This window comes from Anomaloglossus baeobatrachus, chromosome 2 (assembly GCF_048569485.1).
Source record: "Anomaloglossus baeobatrachus isolate aAnoBae1 chromosome 2, aAnoBae1.hap1, whole genome shotgun sequence".
Classification (NCBI taxonomy): domain Eukaryota; kingdom Metazoa; phylum Chordata; class Amphibia; order Anura; family Aromobatidae; genus Anomaloglossus; species Anomaloglossus baeobatrachus.
The window spans coordinates 46,827,209-46,833,208 of NC_134354.1; the positions used below are offsets into that span (position 1 = coordinate 46,827,209).

At 54.4% G+C, this 6,000-nt stretch overlaps 1 protein-coding gene across 1 annotated transcript in view; it reads right to left on the reverse strand.

Moving 5' to 3' along the window:
- SCAF4 (SR-related CTD associated factor 4) overlaps nt 1-6,000 on the reverse strand; it is a 211,875-nt gene that overhangs the window by 124,553 nt on the left and 81,322 nt on the right. The window lies entirely within an intron of this gene.

The window sequence follows — 6,000 nt, forward strand, 5'->3', positions numbered from 1 at the left end:
ATTTCTATGGCATTTTAGAACTGCTGTGCCCATGCTGCATCCGCCGCGTGACGGATCAGTCGCTTACTGACTGACCATCAGGCGGGAGCAACGCTGCATGTAATGTTTTTTTGTAGCGGCAAAACCCCCCCCCCCCCCCCCCCCACAAAAACCGCACTCCGCAGGATTCTGTCACCATAAGGCTACTTTCACACTTGCGTTCAGCGCATTCCGTCACTATGGAGAATAGTGCAGTCCGTTAACACACTGCGCTATTCTCCATAGACTTATATGGACGACGCACTGTAACGCAAGTGTCTGCGTTGCATCCGCTGGACGACGCAGCGTCGTTATTTTGACGCTGCGTCGGGCGGATGGAACGCTGCATGCAGCGTTTTTCTGCGCTTGGCGGAGTGTCAAAAAAACGCAACCTGCAGGAATCAGTTTGGCGTCCGTTGTTTTTATAATGGACGCCTATGGTGGCGGATTCCGTTAGAATGCGCCATTTGACGGATTCAGTTAACGCATCCGTCTTTACACAACTGCTCATGCCCAGATGTGTAAAGTCAAGGAAAAGAAGGGAATTTTGTTTACTTACCGTAAATTCCTTTTCTTCTAGCTCCAATTGGGAGACCCAGACAATTGGGTGTATAGGCTATGCCTCCGGAGGCCGCACAAAGTATTACACTCAAAAGTGTTAAGCCCCTCCCCTTCTGCCTATACACCCCCGTGCTCCCACGGGCTCCTCAGTTTTGGTGCAAAAGCAAGAAGGAGGAAAAAGAATTATAAACTGGTTTAAAGTAACTTCAATCCGAAGGAATATCGGAGAACTGAAACCATTCAACATGAACAACATGTGTACACAAAAAAACAGGGGCGGGTGCTGGGTCTCCCAATTAGAGCTAGAAGAAAAGGAATTTACGGTAAACAAAATTCCCTTCTTTGTCGCTCTATTGGGAGACCCAGACAATTGGGATGTCCAAAAGCAGTCCCTGGGTGGGTAAAATAATACCTCGTAAAAGAGCCGTAAAACGGCCTCTTCCTACAGGTGGGCAACCGCCGCCTGAAGGACTCGTCTACCTAGGCTGGCATCCGCCGAAGCATAGGTATGCACCTGATAGTGCTTCGTGAAAGTGTGCAGGCTCGACCAGGTAGCCGCCTGACACACCTGCTGAGCCGTAGCCTGGTGCCTCAAAGCCCAGGACGCGCCCACGGCTCTGGTAGAATGGGCCTTCAGCCCTGAGGGAACCGGAAGCCCAGCCGAACGGTAAGCTTCGATAATTGGCTCCTTGATCCACCGAGCCAGGGTTGATTTGGAAGCCTGTGACCCTTTACGCTGGCCAGCGACAAGGACAAAGAGTGCATCCGAGCGGCGCAGGGGCGCCGTACGAGAAATGTAGAGTCTGAGTGCTCTCACCAGATCCAACAAGTGCAAATCCTTTTCACATTGGTGAACTGGATGAGGACAAAAAGAAGGTAAGGAGATATCCTGATTGAGATGAAAGGGGGATACCACCTTAGGGAGAAATTCCGGAACCGGACGCAGAACCACCTTGTCCTGGTGAAACACCAGGAAAGGGGCTTTGCATGACAGCGCTGCTAGCTCAGACACTCTCCGAAGTGAAGTGACTGCTACTAGAAAAACCACTTTCTGCGAAAGGCGTGAGGAGAGAAATATCCCTCATTGGCTCGAATGGTGGTTTCTGAAGAACCGTCAGCACCCTGTTCAGATCCCAGGGTTCTAACGGCCGCTTGTAAAGAGGGACGATGTGACAAACCCCCTGCAGGAACGTGCGTACCTGTGGAAGTCTGGCTAGGCGCTTCTGGAAAAACACAGAGAGCGCCGAGACTTGTCCCTTAAGGGAGCTGAGCGACAAACCCTTTTCCAGTCCAGATTGAAGGAAGGACAGAAAAGTGGGCAAAGCAAAAGGCCAGGGAGAAATACCCTGAGCAGAGCACCACGACAGGAAAATTTTCCACGTCCTGTGGTAGATCTTGGCGGACGTTGGTTTCCTAGCCTGTCTCATAGTGGCAATGACGTCTTGAGATAACCCTGAAGACGCTAGGATCCAGGACTCAATGGCCACACAGTCAGGTTGAGGGCCGCAGAATTTAGATGGAAAAACGGCCCTTGAGATAGCAAGTCTGGTCGGTCTGGTAGTGCCCACGGTTGGCCGACCGTGAGATGCCACAGATCCGGGTACCACGACCGCCTCGGCCAGTCTGGAGCGACGAGGATGACGCGGCTGCAGTCGGCCCTGATCTTGCGTAACACTCTTGGCAACAGTGCCAGCGGAGGAAACACATAAGGGAGCTGAAACTGCGACCAATCCTGAACTAAGGCGTCTGCCGCCAGAGCTCTGGGATCTTGAGACCGTGCCATGAACGCTGGTACCTTGTTGTTGTGCCGGGACGCCATGAGATCGACGTCCGGCACCCCCCAGCGGCAACAGATCTCCTGAAACACGTCCGGGTGAAGGGACCATTCCCCTGCGTCCATGCCCTGGCGACTGAGATAATCTGCTTCCCAGTTTTCCACGCCTGGAATGTGAACTGCGGAGATGGTGGAGGCCGTGGCTTCCACCCACAGTAGAATCCGCCGGACTTCCTGGAAGGCTTGCCGACTGCGTGTGCCGCCTTGGTGGTTGATGTATGCCACCGCTGTGGAATTGTCTGACTGAATTCTGATCTGCTTGCCTTCCAGCCACTGCTGGAACGCTTTCAGGGCAAGATACACTGCCCGTATTTCCAGAACATTGATCTGAAGCGAGGACTCTTGCTGGGTCACAGTACCCTGAGCCCTGTGGTGGAGAAAAACGCTCCCCACCCTGACAGACTCGCGTCCGTCGTGACCACCTCCCAGGATGGGGGTAGGGAAGGATTTCCCTTTCGATAATGAAGTGGGAAGAAGCCACCACCGAAGGGAAGCTTTGGTCGCCTGCGAGAGGGAGACGTTCCTGTCGAGGGACGTCGGCTTCCTGTCCCATTTGCGAAGGATGTCCCATTGAAGAGGACGCAGGTGAAACTGCGCGAAAGGAACTGCCTCCATTGCTGCCACCATCTTCCCCAGGAAGTGCATGAGGCGTCTCAAGGTGTGTGACCGACCTTGAAGGAGAGATTGTACCCCTGTCTGTAGTGACCGCTGCTTGATCAGCGGAAGCTTCACTATCGCTGAGAGGGTATGAAACTCCATGCCAAGGTATGTCAGCCGATTGGGCCGGTGTCAGATTTGACTTTGGAAAATTGATGATCCACCCGAAACTCTGAGAGTCTCAGGGTAGCGTCGAGGCTGTGTTGGCATGCCTCTTGAGAGGGTGCCTTGATCAACAGATCGTCCAAGTACGGGATCACCGAGTGACCCTGAGAGTGGAGGACCGCTACTACAGTAGCCATAACCTTGGTGAAAACCCGTGGGGCTGTTGCCAGGGCCGAACGGCAGTGCCACGAACTGCAGGTGTTCGTTCCCTATGGCGAAGCGCAAGAAGCGCTGGTGCTCTGGAGCAATCGGTACGTGGAGATAAGCATCCTTGATATCGATCGATGCAAGGAAATCTCCCTGGAACATTGAGGCGATGACGGAGCGGAGGGATTCCATGCGGAACCGCCTGGTCTTTACGTGTTTGTTGAGAAGTTTCAGGTCCAGGACAGGTCGAAAAGACCCGTCCTTCTTTGGGACCACAAACAAGTTGGAGTAAAAACCGTGGCCCTGTTGCTGAAGAGGAACAGGGACCACCACTCCTTCTGCCTTCAGAATGCCCAGCGCCTGCAGAAGAGCCTCGGCTCGCTCGGGAGGCGGGATGCCTGAAGAATCGAGTCGGGGGACGAGAGGTGAAACTCTATCTTGTAACCGTGAGACAGAATGTCTCTCACCCAACGGTCTTTTACCCGTGGCAGCCAGGTGTCGCAAAAGCGGGAGAGCCTGCCACCGACCGAGGATGCGGAGTGAGGATGCCGAAAGTCATGAGGAAGCCGCTTTGGTAGCGGCACCTCCGGTGGTCTGTTTAGGACGTGACTTAGACCGCCATGCATCAGAGTTCCTTTGATCTTTCTGAGGCCTTTTGGACGAGGAGAATTGGGACCTGCCCGCGCCCCGAAAGGACCGAAACCTCGACTGCCCCTTCCTCTGTTGGGGTATGTTCGGTTTGGGCTGGGGTAAGGATGTATCCTTTCCCTTGGATTGTTTGATGATTTCATCTAAACGCTCGCCAAAACAATCGTTCCGCCCGAAATTGGCAAACTGGTTAAGCGCTTTTTGGAAAAAAGGGTAACGTGTATCCTTAAGGCGCTTAGAAAAAACGCTTATCTGGACAAGCATGGTGATTCTGGACTGCCTCTCTGAAATCAGAGTGGTCCAGAAACATACTCTGTGTACGCTTGGAAACCTGAAACGGAATTTCTCCTGCAGGGAAGCAGACTCCTCCGCCGGAGGAGCTGAGGGAGAAATATCCAACATACGATTGATGGACGCAATAAGGTCGTTCACTATGGCGTCCCCGTCCGGAGTATCAAGATTGAGAGCGGCCTCAGGATCAGAATCCTGATCAGCTACTTCCACGTCATCGACCAGCGATTCCCTCGCTGAGACCCTGAACAATATGATGATGTCGAGGGAAAATCTAAGCGAGCTCGCTTAGTCGGTCTGGGGTCTGTGTCAGAACCCTCAGCTTGGGCTCCATGAGATACCCGGGAGGACATTGTTGGTCCAGCTGAGGTGGGCCAGGGAACAAAGAATCAAACAGAGTCCCTGTGCTGAGATACCGGCCTGGACTGCAAGGCTTCTAGTATCTTAGCCATAGTCTCAGAGAGTTTTGCAAACTCCGTCCCTGTCACCTGAACAGTGTTAGCAGGTGGCTCCCCCTGGGCCCCCCCTAGCAGAGGCTCTGGCTGAGCAAGTGCCACAGGGGCCGAACAGTGCAGACAATGAGGGTCAGTGGAACCTGCCGGTAGCGGGGTCGTACATGCGGCGCAGGCAACATAATAAGCCTGTGTTTTGGCACCCCTGCCTTTCGTGGGCGCCATGCTATTATCTTCCCTGAGCAACACAATAGGGTATATAGCCAGAAATCAACTGTGCACTATACAGTGTAAAATAAACATATAATGTTACACTACTGCACAATGGGGCTAGCACCACAGGTGCTGCTTACCACCCCGCTTAAAGCGGTTGTGAGGCCACCAGAGTCCCTGCCTGGGTCTCCCAGATTTTGTCCCCCTCTGCAGCGTCCGAGGAGCTGACAGGAATGCGTCCTGAGGAGAGGAGGGAGCCGTGGGCGTGACCCAGAAAGAGCGGGAACTGGTGCCTGCACTGTGCACAGTGAGGGGGAGTGCAGTATGCAAAGCATGCTCCAGCCCTCAGTGCTGCTCGTTCTATGCAGCGTCCCCGCCCTTCCCCTGCCTGTCAGGGCTATGGGCGGGAGGAAAGGAAACTAGGCCGCAAAAAGCCGGGGACTCTAGTAATAAACGCGGCCGCCGTAAAAGCGCGGCCGGCGTGGAAGTCCCCGGCGCACTACAAGTCCCAGCCGCGCCGCAGTATTTCCAAGGCAGCGGCGGTCAATGCGGCAGTCCCTATACATAAACACACTCAGCAACGCTGAGTGTGTAATGGCACATATTAACCCGGTCAGCTCCGCGGTCCCCGGTGCACTAGCACACCCAGCAAAGCTGGAGTGTTGCTGTGCGCGGTCCCCACGGGGACACAGAGTACCTCCAAGTAGCAGGGCCATGTCCCTGAACGATACCCGGCTCCTATCCAGCAGGCTCCACAGGAGTTGTGGATGAAGCACGGTCTCAGTGCCTGAAGACCGATAGGATCCCACTTCCACCAGAACCCTGAGGGGGATGGGGAAGGAAAACAGCATGTGGGCTCCAGCCTCCGTACCCGCAATGGATACCTCAACCTTAACAACACCGCCGACAAGAGTGGGGTGAGAAGGGAGCATGCTGGGGGCCCTATATGGGCCCACTTTTCTTCCATCCGACATGGTCAGCAGCTGCTGCTGACCAATCTGTGGAGCTGTGCGT